The following is a 24,578-nucleotide window of genomic DNA, read 5'->3' on the forward strand; positions in this document are numbered from 1 at the left end:
AGGAAAATAAGCATAGCTGTTGTAAGAAAAGCAGGATAGTTAATTAACAAGGGGGATAAAAATGTCCTGCAGATAATATTTATCATCCTTCCCAGTTTTCCTGTGGCTTTATTTGTGCCCATCTGTTGGCCTGATCTTTTCCAAGTGTCTGTTGCCACATATACAGGCCATTAATTTATTGAAAATATTACTAAAATCAGATTGCTTCCGGCCTTCTTATTGTTTTAAATTTTTTTAAAAAAAATTGTGTTTGTTTGTTTGCCTGTTCGTGTTTACATTTGGCAAATAGGGAAACATAGCCTTTCCAACCCATAGCATAAGAAAATATGGGAGGGAAACTCTCTATTCAGAAGCATATTCCTCTACATTTGCAAACCAATTTTGCCAAATGTACTTGTACACACATTCTTCTTCCCCTGGGGTGAGAAATCTAAACCTGAAACATTCTGACAAGAACAAAGAAAGCAATTGCAATACTGTATTTATTTGCCTTAGGAAAGAACTTAGCAAAATGGATGATGCTTATTATGAATACGCCCAAGTTAGATTTTAAAAATTATCCATTAGACTCCCTTAGGAAACAAGTAGTTGACACATTCAGATTATACCCATGTTTATTTCAAAAACAGGGACGAAGAGCCTTCTTGTCGTCAGTCACGGGCTGATAGGAGTCTACTTTTAGCTAAGAACCACCAAAGGAAGATAATTGTGCCATTTTAAATGCCACATAATGTTCCTAATCAGCAACCAAGTGTAGAAGGGAGTCTGTAAAGGGCCTGGGGTCCTGATTCAATTTCTTCAGCTTCCCAAGGCCGCTCCCAAAGAGCAGGCAGGCCACCCAAATCCCGCAGCTTGTCAAACCAGCTCTGGCCCCAGAAGGGATTTATGAGTGCTTCACTTCACGGAATACCACCCAGGCTGGCTGGCTGCAAATGCGGGCTGCCTATTATTTCTCCTTCATTTCCCAGGAAGCGTGAGGGAGAGAGCTCTGCGCCTCCCGATGGGCGCCAATCCCAGCCTCTTGACATCTCTTGCACTGAGCCACCTTTTCACTGGAGGATCCCAGCTGTTCTCCACTTCCCCGCTTGCTTGCTGGCAGTCTGTGTACAAGGCAGAAGGGGTGAGACAGATAGAGAAGAACCAAGGGGCTTTTGGAGGCTTGCTTTTGCCTGAAAACAAACACTTGAGGGAGAAAAATATGTTTTAAAGGCTGAAAGATGGGAAATTAAGCAATTCACTTCCACAAAACCATTTAGAACGTGGGTGGTGGGATGGGTGGCATTGGGAAGAAACTAGTCTTCTTCTAAGTCAGCCCCTCTGCTGCATCCCCTTGGTGCCACTGTGGCCCTGACGACGGAAGCTCCCTTACCTGGATCCTTTCCATGTTGCTCTAGAGACTGTCTTTTCCTGCTTCAAAGTCTGTGCACTCTTGGCGGCCACCCACTAAGATCCTATTTCCTGTCTGAAGGACGCCTTGGCTCTCTGCAGGGCAGAGATAACTGGTGTGCCAATGAGTGACGAGTTCAAGGATGCAGCCACTTCCCCTCCCTGCAAGACTTTCTAGTGACTCACTGCTCTGGCATTCCAAAAAGAAGTGGGAAGATTTTCATCAGATTATTAATTTGCATTAACAATTTTATTTTGTGTGTGTGTGTATGGTATAGATGGACGTCTTGCTGTGTTGCTCAGGCTGGTCTCGAACTCCCAGGCTCAAGCAATCCTCCCACCTCAGCCTCCCAAAGTGCTGGGACTACAGACGTAAACCACCATGCCTGCCCTAAATTGCACTCTTAAGATTTACACATGAGAACTATATAACTAAGAGTAGATGCTTTTAAATAGTAGGACAATTTAACACCCCCCACAAAAAAACCCTTTAAGGGATGCAAGGAGCATGTAGGAGAACAGAATATGCCACCCCGTAATATGCCTCTTTGGCATAAGAATTATTTAGAGCTGATTATTTTGAGAAAATGCAGACATAGGAGAAACTCTGAAAACAGAGCAGAAATTACATAAAGAAAATTTACATCTATGAAGGAAATCTCCATTTGTAAAAGTGTCTCCTCTCTGTACCAGTCTAAATCACTAGAGATGTAACAATGGAGAGAGCACTGACGAATCTGCATAATAAACCTCACCCTGGTTTGCCACGCTTTTCCTGGTTACTTCCCCATAACCTGCCTTTCCCACACCCTTCTTTGTTTCAGTTAAAGATGGTATTTACGTCTGAACTCAAAGCCATCTCTTTGGAATTTACTCATTTTTCCCTGGGTAACTCTCATGTATATATGAAGCAGACATGTTAATAAATTTCTATGTGTTTTTCTCTTGCTAAGCCATCTTTTGTTACAGTGTGTCCTGGCTAAGAACTCAGAATGGGTAGAAAGAAAATTATCTTTTTCTCCCCTACACTTGCCTGGATGTCTACAGCTAGCAAATGCCTAATGTGGAATTTTAATGCACCCAGACCATTTCTTGTTATTAAAGGATCTAAAATTTATATGCAAAAGTGATGGTCTCAGCAGTCAGCTCTTTTGCAGCCTCATTCAATCTCAGCCTCCTTTTCCTCTGAGGCTCTGATAAAGGCCAGCTCTCCAGCCTGGAAATGTAATGTCAGCTCGTGATCTATCCCAGCAAGTATCGCCGTGCTTTCAGAGCACACCAATGGGAGCAATTACCTGCATTTTCAAGAAACCATGTTTGTCTGAAAAATCTCCACATTTATTTTCTCAGCTAAAAACAATGAAAATAAATCCTGAGTGGAGAAGTGACCACTATCTTTCATTCTGCACCCGCCAACTTTGCTTTGCTACATACAACACTCAAGCCTGACCATTGCAAGTGCTTTCCCAGTTTTGCAGAAAGCACAGTTGTTTCCTGGTCATAACTTTAACAGGGGGAAAACTAGACTCTGGGTATGAGACATAGAAACAACCAATCACTGATCTGGTCATTCCTTGACTCCAAGACAAGGCTACATTTAAAACTTACTCCACAAATTGCTCATACACAGTGTTCGTAGTACTCAGCCCTCACTAAAATGTTAGCAGTCTACCTGGTTGCAGCTAGCCCTCCCTCACCCCAGCACTGACGTCTCCTTCCTGAATAGATTCATTATTTATTAATAATGAAGTAAGCTGAGTAAGATCTCCCCAGGTCTAATTTAAATAAAGCAGAATGTAAATGAGCTATTTCCTTGGATTTTACGCCATGCTGATTAAGTAACCATGTATAAACCTTCAGGTACAGGTACACAGTTAAAAATAAGAAGGAATACACATTCCCAGAAAAGACTCATGCTTGTCCTTGACAACAGCCTCAAAAGATTAAGAGCACACATCAAATCCCAAGATTCACTTGTCTTCAGTAATTCAGTTCAGTAAACTTTTATCAATCATCTGCCATGTACAGGTGACTGGGATTGTCATTTCAGGAGGAATAAAGATGAATAAGACACGGTACCTGCACCAGAAGAACTTATTCATTTCTCATCCATTAAGGTATGGACACCTTATTAGTACCAAATTTTATTTTTCATCCCAAACAAGACTTGCATTGGACTGGGTCAAGCCATGCCCTCATTCTGTGGCATGAATTGAATTCCATAATCAAAATGCCAATGCTGAAATAAAGGAGGGGGGAAATATTAACAATTTTTTCCTAAGAAATTAATTTGTGTTGATTGGAATCTATTTTCCCAGGGCACATCTTTTTCCCAAAAATTTCTTGGATGCATTCTCAAATATTTGTCTTCATTGTAATTTTGCTTCTGGTTTGCTGTAAGACCTATTATTCTCTATGTTTTGTTACATGAAAGGAAGGGAATCTAGCTGCCTTCTCCTCTGCAAAACACAAAACTAGTGAGATAAGGCTGTTAAAAGAATGAATGCCACCATGTCTTATGTAATTTGGAGAATTTCTCTTTAGCTGATATTTTGAACACAGACAAAATGCTGAATATATAATGCCCGGAGACAACTAATTCTAATAAGCCCTAAGAAGAGGCAGTGTTTAAATGGAAATTAGCGGTATGAAATTAAAAAGGAGCATGAGGTAGGCGTGTCAGGATAGCTGAGGCCATAATGAGCAGTGACCTTTTCTCAAACACTCTTAAATCTGTTGCCCAGTCTAGCCAACTAGTCAGCCAAATGCATCATCATTTGAAAAAATGTTCTAACCTGAGTCTAGATTTGCTTGGATACGAAGGGTGCTAAATATGTTACCACCCCCCACAAAAATATATGCCACTTTGGCATGAGGATTATTTTGAGCTAAAGGCAATTGAGAACCAGCAGATAGAGGAAGAGCTCTAATTTCCTCTAACTGCCTAAAACTAAAGAATAAATTTTCCCTTTTGTAAAGAAAATTTACATTTAATAAGGAAATTTTCATTTATAAAAGTGCCTCCATACCAGGAAGAAAGCTACTCAGGAGACAACTCTTATCACTGAGACACTCTTATCTGCATAACAAGGCAATCCTTATTTACTATACATTTCTTCCCCTCACCTTCCCATAACTTGTCTTCCCCATACAGAAGCCCCAAGCCCCTTTTCCTTTGCTTAATAAGAGGGTGTATGAATCTCAATCATCTGGCTGCCTCCTTGAGCCACATTTTTTTTTTTCTGTGATTGGGAGTCACATTTCTTTTCTCTGTTGCATACATATACAATTAGAACTTTTTTGTTGTTTTTTGTTTTTTGTTTTCTCTCTCTCTCTCATTAATCTGTCTTTCATCAGTTTGATTTATGGGCTTTAGTCATTGAACCTAGAACGAGAGAGGAAAATGGATTTTTTTCCCTCGCCTTCAGAAGCTGTATACATTCTAGCAAAGATGTTGATGGTTCTTTCTATGTACTCTACAACAGAGGTCCCCAACATTTTTGGCACCAGAGGCTGGTTTCATGGAAGATAACTTTTCCACAGATGGGGAGGGGACAGTTTCAACATGAAACTGTTCCATCTCATAAGGAATGCACAACCTACATTCCACACTTGCACAGTTCATGCTCCTATCAGAATCTAATGCCCCAGCTCATCTGACAGGAGGCAGAGCTCAGGCAGTAATGCTCACTCACCCACCACTCACCTCCCCTCTGTGGCTTAGTTTCTAACAGGCCACAGACTGGTACCAGTTGGGGACCCCTGCTCTGTAACACCTCTGAAAGGAGTTTAATCTAGTTTGCAGGGAAACTCAAATATGCTAACATAAGCCAAGAGCTCTTCCTCAAATGGGGAAGATTAGTGACAGACTTCTGGGCTGCCCAAGTTCTTGGGGCACTTCATGGCTCATACAGCTGGTAAAGCTCTGCACCATGTTTCTCATGTTTGACCTAACATCCTGTGTCTCCATTGTATTTCATACCACGTGTCTCCCCAGCCCAAATTCAAAAGAGCATTTAAGACCTTCAAACAGGATCTGAAAGGATGACCCTTTGAAATGGGTCATTACTAGTGCAAAGAACAGTTTCCACCAATAAGAAGTTCCCATTTACTCCTAAAGGGCAAAGATTATATTTCATTGATATTTGTGGGTTATGTTCCCCACACCTCAACCCCAGTACATGGCACTATGCCTAGTTCAAATGAACACAGCAGGAGTTTGTGGAGGAGGAAAAACTTTTTCTGTGTTCCTTAGGAGGCCTGCAAATTAAACTGGAAAAAAAAAAAAAAAAAAAAAGATGAACAGAAGAACAAGTTTATTTGTTCATATAATGGGCATACATGCAGGAGTGCTCAGTAAATCAAAGAAGTGGTTAGAATGTGGGACTTATGTACTTCAGTTACTAGAGAAAAGGAAGATGGAAGAAAAGGCATCTATGCGAAGAACAAATAAGTTTCTTTAGGAATGATAGATGCATTTTTAGGTGAACAAATTAAAGATAAGAAAGTTTGTGATAAGTGGTCTTTCTGTCTTCTTCATGGTCATGAAACTCCCTGGGAGAGGGAATCTGTGGTAGGTTAACTCTTAGTCTGTTTCCCAAAGACCTGCCCTAAAGAGAGAATTTATGGCAATCTCATCTACCGGAGGTTCCTGCTTTTAGTCAGATAAGGAATACTTCAAGAAGGCTTCTTTCTGTACATGTTGAATCTCAGATGTCTTCAAGTTACTCTTTATACTGACTCTTCATTCCAAGTGGGTCCCCATAGGCTCAATTAATGAAGATGGAACTGGATGAAACACTATGTGGAGCATGGTTCCTAGGTGAGATAAGCTAAGCAAAATGCTTCCCATGCTGATCGCTGAAAGGCTTCATTCTTTCTAACAGTCTCCGAATTAGAATTCTATTAGGTGGAGGCTACGGTAACTGCCCAGTGGGTTCACCTTGCCTGCAGCCTAGACAGAGCCAATTTATCAAGACAGGAGAGCTGCAATACAGAAAGAGTTATTCACACAGAGCTGGCTGTGCAGGAGACTGAATTATTATTACTCAAATCAGTCTTCCTGAGCATTCAAGGATCAGAGTTTTTAAGGATAATTTGGTGGGTTGGGGGCCAGTGGTCAGGAGTGCTGATTTGTTGTGTTGGAAATGAAATCATAGGGAGTCAAGCTGCGCTCTTCTGTTGAGTCAGTTCCTGGGGTGGGGGGGTGGGGCACAAAATCAGATGAGCCAGTTTGTCAGTCTGCGTGGTGCCAGCTGGTCCATCAATTTCAGGGTCTGCAAAATATCTCAAGCACCAATCTAAGATTTTCCAATAGTGATGTTATTCCCAGGAGCAATTTGGGGAGGGTCAGAATCTTGTAGCCTCCAATTGCATGACGCCTAAGCCAAAATTTCCAATCTTTTGGCTAATTGGTTAGTCCTATAAAGGTAGTCTAGTCCAGAGGCAAGAAGGGGTCTGTGTGGGTAAAGGGCTGTTATCATCTTTGTTTCAAACTATAAACTAGTGCCTCCCAATGTAAGTTTGGCCTACATCCTGGAATGAACAAGGACAGCTTGGAGGTTGGAAGCAAGATTGAGTTGGTTAGCTCAGATCTCTTTCACTGTCTCAGTTATAATTTTGCAATGGTGCAGTCACTGCTGAATACATCTCTTTGGGATCTCAGCTAGAAGAACGAACTGTTCTGCTTAAATTCCAGGCCTGATTATTTGGACTGAGGTGGTGTTGAAGCTCAGAAAACAATACTCCAAAGTATGGTCCTTTGGCATGCTAAGCACTTTGAATTAAAGGAAATTAGAAGGCCTTAGAAGCTGCCTCAGAAACAAGGTCTCTCTGACCTTCCTTTTTTCTTCCTCCAAGCACAAGGAAGAGCTCTCCCTAGGGAAGTTATCTGACTGAGGACAGTACTACCAAAAGAAACACAATTACCTTCAAAGCCCTGTCTGAAATCTCATTGTCAGGGGATTAGTCACTGAAGAAGAACATGAAGGCTGTTCCCATGCCCGTCTGTACGATCCTTTATCAATTCTTCTGAGGCCTGTTACCTGAGAGAGTTTATCATCATAACAAGACAACCTTTGCTTGCAGTGCAGTTCTGCCCCTCACCTTCCCATAACTTGTCACCATCTTTCCCAGAACCCATAAAAACTTTGTCCCAGGCTATTGTCTATTACTTGAGCCCATATATCTCCCCTAAAAACCATTTACTCTTCCTCTAAAATTGTCTACATCCCCCACTTTGCTCTCCCTTATGAAGAGGGTATTTAAGTTTCAGCCATCTGGCCCTTCTTCAGGTGTTCAAACTTTGTATGCCTTTTGTGCACTTGCACATTAATAATGTTGTATGTCTTTTCTCCTGTCAGTCTGTCTCTTGTGAGTTTATTTCAGCAAACTCAATTACTGAGCTTTTAGAAGGAAAGTTCAGCTTTCCCTATAGTGATGATAAACCCACCTCCTGCCCACGTTTCTTCTGCTGAGGCAGAGGTTTTCTCTTTGTTTTGTGTTGTTTTGTTTTGAAAATTAACTTGACTGGGAAAATCAAACTATATGGATAGAACTTATGACAACAGGATGGGTTTTGAGAGCACTAATTTTGTGGCATATTGTTTTATTCAAGTTTACTTTGCAGCTTGGTTGGCATGGATTCAACCATCCTCTGCATTACATGGAGAGAAACACCTTCCCAAAGCCCCTTATTTTAGTCTTGGACCTTTTCCTCTTCTGCTTTCTCTACTGGACACTCTCTCTACCCAACCTCTGCAAATTGGCTGAACGAAGTAGTTAAAAAGCATAAGATTTGGACATAGTTTCTGGCCAAGCACCCCAAAGCTCTGTAGGCACATCTCAGCTGGTTGCCCAGTCTGAACCTTGCACCATACTCTTGTTGGAGACCGGAATATGCCACTCCAAAATATACCTCTTTGGCATAAGGATTATTTTGAGCTAATTATTTTAAGAAACTGCAGACCCAGGAGAAGTTCTGACACAGCAAAAGTTACCCATTGTAAGGAAATTTACATCTATGAAGGAAATCTCCGTTTGTGTTGACTGTTTTATTGTTGTTGTTCTTTTTGTTGTTTTTAGAAACAAGGTATTACTGTGTTGCCCAGGTTGGTCACACCTCCTGGGATCAAGTCATCCTCTCATCTCCCAAGTAACTAGGACTACAAGCACATGCCAGCATGCTAGGATGGAAATCTCCATATTTAAGGTTGTCTCCCACTCTATATTAGGAAGAGAAGAATGACTCTAAATCACTAGAAACTCTAAACAGAGAAGGCAAATCTGCATAACAAACTTATTGACAAATCTGTATAACAAACTTTTTCTTATTTACCTTGTGAAATGGTTTGGATCTGTGTCCCCATAAAATCACATGTTAAATTGTAATCTCCAACATTGGAGGTGGGGTCTAGTGGGAGATGACTGGATTATAGGGGTATATTTCTCATGAATGGTTTAGCACCATTTACATGATACTGCTCCCATGATAGTGAGTGAGTGCTTATGAGATCTGGTGGTTGGAAAGTGCGTGGCACCTCTGCACCTCTCTGGCTCCTGCTCAGGCCATGTGAAATGCTTGCTTCCCCTTTGCCTCAACTCTGAATGGAAGTTTCCCGAAGCCTCCTCAGAAACTGAGCAGATGCCAGCACCATGCTTCCTGTATAGCCTGCAGAACTTTGAGCCAATTAAACCTCTTTTCTTTATAAATTACCCAGTGTCGGGTTTTTTTTTAAATATCAATATGAGAATGGCCTAATACACCATGCTTTTCTGGATACCTCCCCACAACTAGCTTTCCCCACACCCATCTTTTTTTGTTTCAGATAAGGATGGTATTTAAACCTGAACTCAAAGTAACATCTTTGAGAAGTACTTATTTCTTCCTGGGTATCTCCAATGTACACATGAGGCAGACATGTTAATAAACTTCTGCTTGTTTTTCTTTTATTCTGTCTTTTGTTACAAAGCGCCATCTCACTAAGAACTATGAAGGGGAAAGGAAACTTATTTTTCCTTCCTTTAATCTCTTCTTCACCCCAGCCTCCTCATACAGTACCCAAAAGAGAAGAGGTCATCCATAGAAATGTAAAAAGAGTGACAGACATCTTCCTTCTTCTCCAGTCTCTGCCCAGCTATCACAAGAGTAGTAGGAACTAAGGGAACTAAGCATATTATAAATGTTGGGCGTTTAGAGGAGTTCATCTCTGTGGGTGCTCTGCTTGAGAGCTGCACTTCAAGCCAGAGCTTCTAGACGTCAGAGGCATTCGAGCCAGAGTGACTCCATCATGAATAGGGGCTGGGTAAAATGAGGCTGAGACCTACTGGGTTGCATTCCCAGGAGGTTAGGCATTCTAAGTCACAGGATGAGACAGAAGGTTGGTACAAGGTACAGGTCACAAAGACCTTGCTGATAAACAGTTTGTGGTAAAGAAGCCAGCCAAATCCCACCAAAACCAAGATGGCAGTGAAAGTGACCTCTGGTCGTCCCACATTATATGCTAATTACAATACATTAGCATGCTAAAAGACACTATCAGCACCTTGACAGTTTATAAATGCCATGACAAGGTCAGGAAGTTACCCTATATGGTCTAAAAAGTGAAGGAAAGAACTCTCAGTTTCAGGAGTGGCCACCCACCTCCCAACTACCCCCCCCCTGCTTTCCCAGAAAACTGATGAATAATCCACCCCTTGTTTAGCATACAATCAAGAAAGAACCATAAATACAGACAACCAGCATCCCTCAGAGCCGCTCTGCCTATGGAGTAGCCACTCTTTATTCCTTTCCTTTTTTAATAAACCTGCTTTCACTTTACTCTGTGGACTCTCCCCAGAGACTTTCTTGCATGAGATCCAAGAACCGTCTCTTGGGGTCTGGATCAGGACCCCTTCCTGATAACAAATACACCAAAGGAAATGACGGGAGGAGAGATGAGGAACTGTGAATATAAAATAGGCCCACCAGCTCCTGCACTGCACAACGCGAGTGGGCACCCTTCACATTAGCCCCTGGGGTTAAGCAATGGGGACAAATTTGTGCTTCATTGAAAATCTATGTATTGCCTAGGTTCTAGAGGACCCCTCTCTGGGTTATCTGATTGTCTAGGACCTATTTTACGAATCTATGATTGCGTCAGACTAATGACAATGCAAAATAATTCTTGGCTATAGACGTGTAAATTCTGTCCTATCTGATAGAGATTCCATTGACTTTTCTCTCCTAATGTAAAATAATCTGGTGGGGGGGCCTTTTGCACATTAATTTCAACGTTCCTGTACTCGGGGGAGTTAGTGCTTTTTTTTTAACTTTTCCTTTGACCTGATTGTTACACCTCACCAGTTTAAGTAAAATCTTTAGCACAAGTTCATATTTATATCTGTATAAGTGTGGTGTTTCACCCCCCAAGTATCCCAAACTTGGTACAGAGGAAGCCTGAGCGGAGAACTTACCACTCACACCTGCTCAGGGCACATTAGCATAGCAATAGAAGCTTTATTCTCAGGACCTGGACTTTTCCCTTTTTCTCCCAAAGGGCTCCTCAGATAAAACCCTATTACCCCGGGGAGGGTGCTTCAAATACACTGGCTGTTAGATAGAAGGTTTAATTCATACCTAAGTGACTGGATGGCAATCTGGGTTTGCATTCTAAATATGCTGGAGCCTGGATCATTTGCAAGTAAATAAAAATTTCACTCTCCTCTCCTTTTCTAATCGTCTTTAATGACTGGTGACAAGTAGCTACTGAGACATTTTCATAACTAAAGGGCAAGCTTTGGCTTTGAATGCTAAACAAGGTTCTTCAAAGATAAAAATCAAAGCCTTGACCCTCTGCCTAGAGTTAGTATAGGAAGCATCAACTGTACTTTTTTCCCTGCCTGCCCTCCCTCTATTAGGGCTGCTGGAAGGCACAATGATTTTTGTATATTCACCAAAATAGATTTGGTTCCAAGATAGAGCAAAGCTCAGTCAGGAATCTTAGCCTGTTGCGACTACCTGGGGGTTCCTAGATCTGTTATTTTGCTGAAACTAAGAAACTCAGGGGAGACGATACAACGGATAAGTGGACAACCAGGATCTAAAATCAGTGGCTCCAGATTCATTAGGATTTTCCCCCTACACCCTGAGCAAAGCCACCTTCCAGCACACTGGTCTTCAGAGTGAAGTGTAGGAAGAAATTGTCATTTCACTTTATTGTTATTTATTTATTTATTTATTTATTTATTTATTTATTTCTTGAGATAGGATCTCACTCTGTTTCTCAGGCTGCAGTGCAATGGCACCATCACAGCTCACCACAACCCAGGCCCAGGTGATCCTCCCACCTCAGCCTTCCGAGTAGCTGAGACTACAAGCGCACTTCAGCACGCCTGGATAATTTTTGCATTTTTTTGTAGCAATGGGGTTTTGCCATGTTGCCCATGTGATCTCGAACTCTTGGGCTCAAGTCATCTGCCTGCCTCAGCTTCCCAAAGTGCTGAGATTACAGTCATGAGCCACCACTCCTGGTCTTGCTTTATTTTTAAGTTACATTTATTTTTACTTTTAGTTTGTCTTTCTATAAAAAATTATTTTAGCATTCTGTACATTGGCACAAGGTAAAAGAAAATGAGGGAAACTTAAATGTGAAAGAATACTTCATAATTCAATCCTCAGTTGTATACATTTATCTGACATGTCAGCGAAAACTCACCAACTATTATAAAAACCTGGACAAATTATATCACAAAAGAAGCAAAAAAGGGAAAAAGGTTCCATAAAAACTACATCCATGTATGAAAAGCATTGTTCTCTTGGTGTCATCGCATCCTTTTCTTCTGTGCACCAATGTAGAACACATGGTTTCTGTGGCTAATTGCAGTCCCATGCTTATTCTTCAGTTGTCCATTATATACTCTTCTGCCTGCTCCAGGGCTGTATTCATGTAGCCATCCAGGCACGCCAGGACACCTCGATAATCCACTCTGAATTTAATTTTACCACAGTTGGCTGACCCATGATTTGCTTTAAGAGTCACCAGAGGTTTGCTTCTGAAGACTCATTTTAACAATCCTCGCGCCTGGGATCCAGAACCCTTACTCCAGGTGCCCTATAAGCCTGTGGTCTATAGACAATAGCAGCCAGAACCTTTACTTGTATTTTCTTTACTTTTTAGTATTTTATGTCTATTTTACAATGCAATATGACATTCTAGCAAGACTACATGATATACAGTGGTCCTTTAATATTCTTGAAGGATTGGTTTCTGACAGAGCAAGAGCATCGCCATCTTGGACAAGCACGACCATTCTAAAGTTCCACTTGATTAAAAACCGCCTAAATCCAAAGGGCATCAGCCTAATGACTAAGGTCAGCATGACCATAAACCACAAATAACATCTCCAACCAGAAACATTCCAGCCATAAGATAAACCCCTCCCCAACCAGAGACATGCCAGCCCCAAGGTAACCTCCCCGCCAGCCGGAAAGCTGTCTCCCCAGTAAATACTCTTAGACTGTAAGAGAGAGTGTTCCTGACCAAAATTGGCCAGAAGCCCCTCTCAAGTTTATTCTCCAAAATACACCTGTCTTTGACAGTTGAGCCGCTTTTTGTGTTTCTTTCCTCTTTCTTTAACTCTTACATTGGGTGCCGAAACCTGGGATGGGTGTTGGGGGTAGAGGCTTCTTGCAACCCTGGAAGCAGTGGACAGCAGCTGCTCATCCTGCTGGATCCTGAGAGTCTCTGGTCACCCACCCTGTCTTGGCTCTCACTTCACTTTTCGAGCAATTTGTATGAGGAGGACAACTAACCTGAAGGGGACTGCGAGACTCGGGCTGGGGTTACTCTCCAGTGAGCCCTCAAAACCCTCAGGTCTCAGCAATCCACCTCTGACCACCCACAACAGGTATTTCACTCTCTCCCTACCTCCTCCCTCATCCTCTCTTTTCTCTCTCTCTCACTCTTCTAGCGCTCACTCACTCACTCTCTCCCCCTCCCTCCCTCCCTCATGTGGCTCCAGTCCTAGAGGCCCTTTGCCAGTTCCAGCCAGAACATCCAACATCAGACACTAATCCAGCTGACTGGTAAGATCTGCCCTCCCCTGGCTTTCTAGTGGTACCTGGGAAAAATAAGTTCTGCTGCCCTGGTCCTCAGAGGACCAATGGGGCTAAGCTAGAGAAAATCTTGGGAATGCCCAGTTCCTTCTTAGTTTGAGTGTCCTTTTTAGAAAGGGGATTCTAGGTCTCTGTCCTTTGTCTGGGGATGCCTAGAACAAAAACAGACACCCTCAGCTTCTTCTCACCAGTCCACATAGGTGCCAAACAATCCCACATTCCTACATCCTTCCCACTGGGCTGTCCCTTCACAACCTTGCAAGTTTGGCTTGGGCATTTAGTTTTTTATTGGAATATGACCTGGCCCCAGTACAAATTAGATAATGTCAGCTGATGGCGCAAAAATGGCACCTTTGACTTTCAAATTCTCAGGAACCTTAACAACTTTATAACCAGGAATGGCAAATGGCAAGAGGTTTTCTATATTCAGGCTTTCTTCTACTTCTACCTTAGATCCCAACCTTCTCTGTGTCAAGCTTGCACCCCTCATGAAATCTTTCTTCTTAATGAAAACCCTCCCTGGGTCTCTCCCTCCTCCAAAACTCCTTCTGATCCTGCACATGAACCCCCTCTGTATTCTCACCCCTCTGCATCCTCTCCACGTCCATCTGAACCCTCCACCCTGGTGGCCCCTCCTGCCCCCAAGCCTTCAGCCCCAAACTCCACTCCTACTTCTCCATCTGTTACCCATTTAAAAACTGCTCAAACCACCTCTGCCATTCTCCCTCTCTGGGAAGCAGCTGGGGTTGAAGGCTTTGCTCATGTTCATGTCCCTTTCTCCATGTCTGATTTGTTGCAGATTGAAGCTATGAGTATATTCAAAGGCCTTTATGTTTTTCTCTTCATAAATCATGTTTTCTTGGAAAAGGTTTTCCCAGTCAACTCAATTACTTTTCTCCACTCTGCCTTGCCACTCTTGGTGAATGTATGAAGAACCCTAAAATGACTTCTGGTGGCCTGGAACTCCTTGGGAAAACAGAAAAGGCACCACAAATCCCATTTTGGGAAAAATCTCTGTTTTCCTCATGGAACCCCTGGAATTGGAGGTGGATAAGTACCTCCCCAAATCTGCCTTTGTCTTCCAGGTATACTTGTTTATTAGGCCCTGGAAACTGTTTTCCTAGCCCTGTTCTCAAAGGGTCTCATCCGAAGGCCAATAATCCAATTGGGAAATTAGAAAAAAACAATCTTATAACTACTGGATCTTCTTCTGGGTGTCTGTGTGGCTATATATGTGTTATGTGTGCAGCGTCTATTTAAAAGGCTCTAATTAATTGGCCTAAGAAAAATAAGTGCTTAAACCAAATATTTTTAAGGGAAAAGTAAAAGCTGTGAAACCTTTCAGTTCACGTGACTTTAATCTTTAAAACTTACTGGTACTGTAAGGTTAGAAATGTCTTAAGAGTTGCCAGCATACAGTTTTTGTTTGCATTTATTGATCAAGCAATTTCATACTTATCTCTGCCAAATACTATAAATTGTCAAAATTTGGCATAGAGGCTACAAAACTATCTCAACCCAAACAGAATAATCTTTGCTTATGTAATTTTTAAATAAATGAAACATTAATATTGGTTTAGTAAAGACAGCTACATCTTGAACTATTTAGTGAAATACCCTAACTTCTAATCTTGTGGCCGTAGGCAGCCTAGCCCACAGACGTGAAGGAAGCTTGTTTGGGGAAAGGACTGTTATCTTTAAAATAAAAAAAGAGAATTTATATGAAAAGAATCTTATATGGTAAATTCTTACCCTAAAGTAAATTAACTGGTTGTTTAAAGAGAGGGATGTTTACAAGTCAGAAAGTTGAGCTAGGTGAGACCTAGGACACATGGAGTTAAATGCTGGAATGAGTCGGACCTTACCTGCACTTCTGTCTAGGTCCTAGGCTCTACATCTAGTACATAATTAAAATCCCAAACTTACCAACAAAACTGAAGGTTGCTAAAAGTTAACAGTGTAACACGCATGTAAGACTATTGAGAAAACAGTTTGCATATACTTTTGGCAAAATATTATATAAGGAGGCATGAGAATGTGGATTTTTACCTAGATTAAAAGGTTAAAGAATTGTTCTAAGTTGAATAAAATAAAAATGAAGGTTTAAGAAAGTTTTAGAAGGTTAATTGTAAAGGAAATGCTGTGTGTAAATGTATCGGCTAAAGTTGAAGGGGTATCATCCAGTTTTCCTGTAAATTGAGCATTAAAGTAAAAGCACAACGGATTTCACTTAAAGCACCAACCTGCTCTTTAACAAAAGTTATTAAGTGTTAAAAAGGGTTCATAAACGTCTTACCTTACGGTCCAATATTAAAATTGGGTAAATGTGTCTACAAGGTTTTATTAAAATTGAGTTTAACATTAATAGCCCACTAATATAAAGGTAAAATTTGGCTTATTTGGTATAAAGTCATAATAGGAAACATTGTCAAATATAAAATGGTGTTTTTTTGGGCTATATTTGTATAAATATATTATTGGTATGTGTTCCAAAGTTATAGGAGATGGAGACTCCTATAATTCTGATATATCTTAGTGTATGTTATCAGTAATAATTATACTTGTTATGCTTAAATTACTGCGTGCCACAAAGGTAACAGATATCCTTGTCAATTGTGACTTTATGGCTACCCTAAAACTTTTTGTCATCCATAAATAATTGTTGTCAAGTTTTGGTCCTCTTTAAAAGGTGGTTTTATAATCAGCTATAAAGCTCTTACAAGTGCTCTTGAATACAAGTTTCTGTTAACTTTGGAGATTGTGACATCGGAATAGAGAAGAATGTTCAGGAGTCTTGAAGAGCTAAAATGTTCATTAATATCAAGCAGGACAGGAATTAACTGCATGAAGTGAACTAACAGGAGACTGGAGTGATCTTTTTGACATTTAGCCTAGAATATAGCTAATCATTTGTTTTGCTTTTCAAAGCCAAAGAAACTTTTCTTTTGAGCTATTGATAGCTTTTAACAACTTAGTATACTCCCATGAACAAAATTTGGAGCATGCTTGTTTCTCTCTACCTGATTTTCTCTGGAAATTGGAAACTATCTGTGAGTATTCTTAAGTTATGGCAATATAGTTATTTGCATAAGTACAATAAGAATCTATTTTCTTTTGTAACAGGCCACAGTTGGAAAAACTGGTTATTTTTACCAAGGCTTTGACTGGAATGGTGTGCTTTCCTTTAAGGAACCAAACTTGCCTTATGAAGCCAATAAAGCCCCTGGAAAATGGCCTCATATTCTGTGTACACAGTCCCTGTACAGCATTTCTGATCTGTGGTAAGTAAACAATGTCACTTTCTGAACAGGCCAGGAACCCCAAGTTATCTTGGAACCTCAAGAGGAGAGAAATTCACCCAACTCATAGGTATTTGATGGTACAAATCCATGCCTGAGCTTGGCTTTAAAAAGGTCTTATCTCAGATTCCTTCTACAGAACAAAGTTCCATCAAAGCCAATTTAAAAGGCCTATGTAACAAATAATTATTCTTGCTGTACTGTATGCAAATAATTAAACCAAGTATAATAAAGAAAACCAGTCCTATCATGATTTGTCTTTTAATTAAAATGGGAAACTGGAGAGAGAAAATTATGTCTCAAAAACTATAGCACAAGTGTTGTTAAATTCTAGTGTTGCCTAATGTTTTTCAATGTTTATTATTTTCTACAGTTTAAATTAAATTCTATTTTCTTCTGGCTACAAGTTTCCAAAATAAGCTGTGCTTTCCTAAAGCCCTATGAACTGAAAACTAACTGTTTCAGCAGGCGCTGCCTCTAAGCCCCCTGACCATCACAGGAGGAAATCTCTTCACTGCTGGTGTTGACAACTAATAACTGAGAGTGCCCGGAATCCTTCACCCCCACATCTAGTGAGTCCATGGCACTGAGGGTAATTGAGATGGTATCTGTTATAGGAATCAACTCCTGGATACATTGCACTCAAGTGAAAGCCTGGAAAGCTGAGGAAGTAACCTCCGACACCCCAAATGAACATTCTAAATATCAATGTAAAGAAAAAGGAAATTTTAAGCTGAAAATCATAAAAAATAAGTAATTAAGTGAGTAACTCATCTTACTCAGTTTCACCCCTACTTTTGTCATTGCTACCTCTCCTTTTAAGCCAAATATTAAAACTTCTAATGGACATTATTTACTACACCACCCTTGTGGAAATTGCTTTACTCAGTCTACTATTTGCAGTAGGACTATATACTCTAGCACCCTAAGGGTAGAATATCAGACAGAGAATCTCAGTTACTGTAGCATTTTGCTTAATTATTATCCTCATCGCAGGAATAATGGTTATAACAGAAAATAACACATGGGCCTTTCCAATCATGTGCCTATGCCTCTTATTGGACGAGGAATGTTGTTTCTATATCAACCAATCAGGCCTAGTAAGAGATGCTGCTGAAAAACTTAAAGAAAGGGCTAAAAATATAAGGGAATACCAAAACAACCAAATAGAATCTTGGTTTGGGAACAAAATCATAGCATGGGTCATCCCATTCCTGGGCCCTCTCCTAATAATGTGCCTGGGACTAATGTTCTTACCCTGCCTAATTAACCTTTTTCAAAGATTTTTAACTGACAGGATCATGGTCATTTCACAGACAACTACCCAAAAACATCTACAGATGGCATTACTTCCCTGCAGGCAATCTGAGACCAGAAAACTCTCTATCCCCTTGTCAGCAGGAAGTAGCCAGAAAGAACATGCCACTCCTCATCCTTTCTATAACTATAGGGTCTGAATTGACAGAGCAGGGGCATTGCCATCTTGGACAAGCACCGCCATTCTAAAATTCCCCTTGATAAAAAACCGCCTAAATCCAAAGGGCATCAGCCTAATGGCTAAAGTCCGCATGACCATAAACCACAAACAACGCCTCTGACCAGAAACATTCCAACCATAAGGTAAACCCCTCCCTGACAAGAGACATGCCAGCCCCAAGATAACCTCCCCTCCAGCCAGAGACATTCCAACCCCTCTGTAAACTTCTCCCACACACAGAAACATTCCAAGCTTCTGATAAGCTGTCTCACCAATAAATACTCAGTCTGTAAGAGAGAGTACTCCTGACCAAAATCAGCCAGAAGCCCCTCTCAGGTTTATTCTCCAAAATAAACCCATCTTTGACTGTTGAGTTTTGTGTTTCTTTCCTCTTTCTTTAACTGTTACAATTTCAAGTCCCCAGCATATGTCAAAATCTGTGCACACTCAAGTCCAGCAGTCAGCCCTCCAGACTGGAACTCCTCCTACATGAAGAGCCAGACCTCTATATACATGCATTTTGCATCTTTCAAATAATGTATTTTCAATCAGCATTTGGTTTTAAAAATATGTGACTATAAGTGGACCCACACAGTCCAAGGACTAAGATATGACTTTTTCTTATCTTGTTCAAATATCTAAGGGGTGTGGGGAGTCATGCCCCACAAACCACAAATTCTCATCAGGTGAGTTTTATTTAACCCTATATATTCTGACTTACTTTCCAATCTGACTGGCATAACATTACATGACGAGGAAGAAAACCAAAATATTTTACCCCCAAACATGTTTCTTTGCCATATTTTGAAATGGCCCTGCAAAGCTGTCCTTTGTGGGGAAAAATGCATCTGTAAAGAATCTCTATTAATATAGCTAGATCTTTTTCTTCCAGGCCCTCCCAATACTGTAGAGATTAACTGAGAGTCTAGTACCTTTCAAAGGTCTGAATAAGAAACATTTGTCATCTATTGTCTCTAAGGACAGCCACTATGAGACTTCAAAAGAACTTTGGTCTTCACAATCTGAACATTTCCTTTCTATTGATCCTAGATCTTTAGACAAGCTCAACTAATTGTCAACTAGAAAAAAGTTTAAATTTACCTATAGCTTAGAAACACTACACCCCACCCCCACTCTGCATTATGCCTTTCTGGACAGCAATGTATTTCTCAAATGTATTTCATTGATGTTTCATGACCCCCTAAAATGCATGAAACCAAGCTGCATCCCAACCACCAGGGGCACATGTTACCAGGACCTTCTGAGGTCTTTGTTATTGGCCATAGTCACTCACGTTTGGCTCAGAATAAATCTTTTCAAATATTTTACAGAGTTTGACTCTTTTCATCCATTTGTGTGTTTGTATGTGTGTATGTGTGTATGGAGGAAGAGAGATACACACTATATATATGCATATGTGTGTGTATATAATTTATAAACTTATAAATACATACATCAGGGTTGTATGATCAAAAGTTTATAAACATGACCAATCAAAATAGTTTATAGTCCTCTTCGTTCGTGATAATGAACTTTATTTAAGCCCTGAGTACCATAAAAGTGAGGATGGTAAGGAAATTCTTCTACCATTTTGTTTCCTCAGAAAATATAAAGGACTACTAAGGTAAGAATCACCTTTGCTCTGACACAATGATTTAGGGGCAATAAATAATGGTGATGGTCAATTAGAAAGACTTAGAAAGCTTAGAACAAGCAAGGGCTGGTTCTGAGATGATCAGAGATGTCTGGCTCATGAATTGAGTTATTTGTTGTTACAGACTGAATTGTGTCTCCTCACAAATTCATACGTTGAAGTCCTAACCTCTAATGCGATTATATTTGAAGATAGGGCCTTTAAGGAGATTAAATGAGATCATTAGCGTGAAGCCCTAATCCAATAGGACTGGGGTCCTCAGAAAAAGAGGAAGAAACCCCAGATCTCTCTCTCTCTTTCTTTCTCTCTCTCTCTCTCTCTCTGTTTCTCTCCCTCCCCTCCTCCCCCTACACACTCAGACAAAAGGCCATGTGAGGAGGCAGCCGTCTACAATCCTCAGCAGAAACCACCCTATGGATACCTTGATCTTGAACTTCTGACCTCCAGAACTGTAAGAAAATTAACTTTTGTTGTTTAAGCCTCCCATTCTGTGGTATTTTGTTATGGCTGCCCTACCAAATAAATAAAAATTTGCTGTTACAGTGGAAGAGAGTGGGGTCTCTAAGAGAACACTGAGGATTGTTAATTCTTTATAAGGAGCCAGTGAAATTTTTCTGCCTTCAAGGAAAATGTTTGAAAATTCACTTCATCCTCTCCCCTTCCAGCCCACACTGCAGGGCATTCCTGACCTTTCTTTCAGTAATTATAGGATCGCTCTTTATGGAAGGAAAAATACCTTTTCCTCTACTCATCTTAGGTTCATTGGCTGGGCCCTTGTAACAAAAGACAGACGAACAAGAGACAAGCATACAAATTAACCTTCATAACACAGGAGCCTTTATAAGGAAATGAAGCCCTAAAGAATCAGCTAAACCTAAGTACTTTTTCACAGTAGGTTTGATGAAGAATGGATAGTCATGGAGAAATAGAATAGGGCAAGGAGTATAAGCTAACGGTAATAAACTGGGGGAACTTAGCAAGACCTGTTTGCTCTGATTCTTCTGTGTCTCCTTGTCTTTGGAGACAGGATGTTCCTTTTCCCTGGGCATAGGGAAAGCACCACTCACAGGAGTGTCTTATAATCTGTTTTACTCCAGTCTTCCTGCGTCTGCCATGTTCTCAAATTACATGAGTTTAAAATATTCAATATGTGGGCTGGGTGCAATGACTCATGCCTGTGATGCCAACACTTTGGGAGGCTGAAGTGGGAGGACTGCTTGAGCCCAGGAGTTTGAGACTACCTGGGAGACATAGCAAGGCACCATTTCTACAAAAAACAAAAAACCAAACAAACAAACAAAAAATTAAAGCTAGCCAGGTTTGCTGGTGCACACTTGTAGTCCTAGCTACTTGGGAGGCTGAGGTGGGAGGATTATCTAAGCCCTGGAGATTGAGGCTGCAGTGAGCTGTGATTGTGCTCTGCATCCTAAGTGACAGAGTTAGACCTGTCTCAACAACAACAAAATAATTAATATGCTAAGGTGCCATATTTGGGGGTGGCATGTTTTGAGTTTAATCAGTTCCAACCTGAAAAATTTCTAATCTTAAATTGAAAAGTAGGAGTCCTAAAAGTCAAAAGAAGAATAATCTTTTTAAACCCCAGGAAGATTTAAAGGAATGATAAGTGCACAATGCATATTTATTTAGAAATATCTGATCTGACTAACCCTTAACCTCCCAACTTCCATCTCTCATTTGGAGCTAATCCAAAGAGCTTGCCTTTTTCTGACCTATATCTCCTCAGGTCTTCCTCCTTAGAGTTTCTCATGGCTTCAACATTCCTGTTCACTCTTGGCATTTAGATTCCTCTCTTGTTCAGCATTCTTTATTGGCTCAAAACTTTACCCTGGCTCTTGATATCATCTCCAACTATCTTGCCTCAATATCCTTTTGCAGGCTTTTATCCTGTGGCTCTGACGTCATCCTACACCGCGATCAAACAGATTGATTTTATTCCTGTCTCTATGTCTTTACTCACACTATTACTCACCCTTACCCTCTTCCTTCAGTCCTGTTTCCTGCCCTTTCCCTGTCAGTGTCCATTCTGAGAGCATTCCTTAACAACTTCCTGCAAGCTATTCTTGCTGTGCTTCCTATGGACCCAACCTGCAACACCTTGTATGTAAGTTTCACTGATGTTATGGCAAAGTGACCACCATTGGGCCTTTCTGTGGACCTTGAGGTTCCACACAGAATTATTGCAAACTGGAGAGGAAGTATCCATACGTGGCCCAGAGAAGCATGCTTAGACAAACTACTCTATTGCCCTGAGCTGGGACAAGGACTAGGCTTCTGGGCAACTAGAATTGTGAGGAGGTTGGGGTGGGAGCAAGGGGACGGTCTTTAGACATAATCGGTCTGTCTCTGAACCTCTCCATACTTTCAAGGATGGTTTGATGTCCATTTTAACAGCACTCAGAACACTAATCTGAGTTCCCTCTCTTTTGTAGCCCTTCTTGAGCCTGACGGTCATAATGTCTCATCTTTTGTATTAAAATTTTCTTTACTCTCCAAAGAAATTTTGTTATTATCAGCATAAAATATGAGGCTGCAGGCAATAGTTTTGGTACTTGCAGTTTGGGAGAGATGGTGATATGAGCAGCTGAAATCTAAAACAAGAACCAGATGCTCACCCAGGCCCCTCTTGGAAGGATCATACCCTAGTTCCATGACCACACTGTGCCTCAGTCTTCTTATCCTTTAGATGGGCATATTCACTCCCTGACTGGAAGAAATTTTATAGATTTGGGTTTACAAAGCCAATAACAAAAGGGTTGTTAATTTTCCCCTGCCTATTCTGTTGTCCAAGTGCATGTCAATGTTTGCATATGGCGTTCAGTCTCAGGAGTCTGGCTTTTCACAGACAAGGTTAACTGGACTAAAAATACTACCTTGCAGGACCTATGAGTTTTACGTTAAATGTTGAGCTTCTGACATAGAAGCTGATAAAGTGATGTTGAAAAGTTGTGGAAGATATTCTCAAGAACTTCCATTCCCAGTTTGCAAGGGACAAGAAGGAGAGGGCTTCTACCTAGCATGTTCTGTCTCCCTTCTGCCTTCTCTCTGGACATGTTATAAAACAGCCTTTGCTGAAGCCAGGCTACCACATAATACTGCTACTGCAATTGCCATGACTTTAATTACTATTGCCTATTATTCAAAAACACTAATTGAGTCACGGTCCCATTGCAAATGTGACTTAACTTGCTGTTTTACTGCTTGCTCAGGCACTGCAAATAAAAAAATAATGGCAGTTATAATTAACTCAGAATCAGCTATATAACCTGTCCCTCAGCCCGTGACGGGTAAAAGTTCAATTAAAAAGTAAAGTTATTAACAGAATAAGATTTGGTCACACATCTGTCATACAGAGTGTGACAGGGCACAAATATTACCCAAGCAACCAGAGAGGGAATTACTGAAGACCTGCAGTAACTTTATTTTTGGCCCTTCAAAGGTAAAGAAATAACTCCATATATAATTCAATTAAAATTATATATAAAGTCATATGATTTGCCACTTGCTTAAAAAGTCTAGTAGAAGTGTTTCTTGTAGAATCACAAAGGGTATAATAGTAGTAAACTACAAAGCTAAAATTAAAAAGAAAATCATGAAGCGATGTTAAGAGGAATGAGAACCTTACCAAGGTGTCTGCAAACCTCCCAAAAAGTTAATTATTGGAAACCAAAAAAAGACAACTAACATAAAATACGACTTCACACCTGATAGGATGGTTGTCATCAAAAAGATGGACAATGACAAGTGTTGGCAAGGACATGGAGAAATTCGAACCCCTGTATACCTTAGTGAGAATGTCAAATCGCACAGCAACTTTGAAAAATAGGTTGGTGGTTCCTCAAAACATTAAACATAGATGTATGACCCAGCATTTCCACTACTGCGTTTATACCCAGAAAACTGAAACTTCATGTCTGCACAAAATCTTGCACACCAATATTCATAGCAGCATTATTCATAATAGCCAAATAAAAGTGAAAACAACTCAATTGTCTGATGGTTGATGAATGGATAAACAAAATGTGGTATATCCATATAATGGAATATTCATTAGCCATAAAAAGGAATATAATTGTGATGTAAGCCATAATGTGAAGGAACCTGGAAGACATTATGCTAGCCAAAACAAGCCAGACACCAACAAACATGATTCCATTTAGATGAAAAGTCCAGAATAGGCAAATCTTCAGAGATAGAAAGTAGATTAGTGGTGGTAGGGACTAGGAAATGAGGGGAATGAGGAGTTACTGCTGATGGCTACAGCAACCTTTTTGTCACCAGGGACCAGTTTTTTCCACAACCTTTTTGACACCAGGGACCCATTTCATGGAAGACAGTTTCTCCAAGGGACAGAGGTGAGGGATGGGGAGGAGATGGTTTGGGGATGAAACTGTTCCACCTCAGACCATCAGGCATTTGTTAGATTATCATAAGGAGTGTACGACTGAGATTCCTCGCATGCATAGTTCAAATAGGGTTGAGCCCCCATGAGAATGTAATGCTGCTGCTGATGTGACAGGAGGCAGAGCTCAGGAGGTAATACTTGCTTGTCACCACTCAACTCCTGCTGTGTGGCCCAGTTCCTAACAGGCCATAAACTGGTACCAGTCCACAGCCCATGGGTTGGGAACACCTGAGTTACAGGGTTTC

At 40.7% G+C, this 24,578-nt stretch overlaps 1 pseudogene; it reads right to left on the bottom strand.

Annotated features, from left to right (window-relative positions):
- Positions 1-12,186: 12,186 nt before the first annotated feature.
- LOC112611331 lies at positions 12,187-12,429 on the bottom strand (annotated as a pseudogene).
- Between the last annotated feature and the right edge of the window lie 12,149 nt (positions 12,430-24,578).

The sequence above is a fragment of the Theropithecus gelada genome, chromosome 18, assembly GCF_003255815.1.
Source record: "Theropithecus gelada isolate Dixy chromosome 18, Tgel_1.0, whole genome shotgun sequence".
NCBI lineage: Eukaryota > Metazoa > Chordata > Mammalia > Primates > Cercopithecidae > Theropithecus > Theropithecus gelada.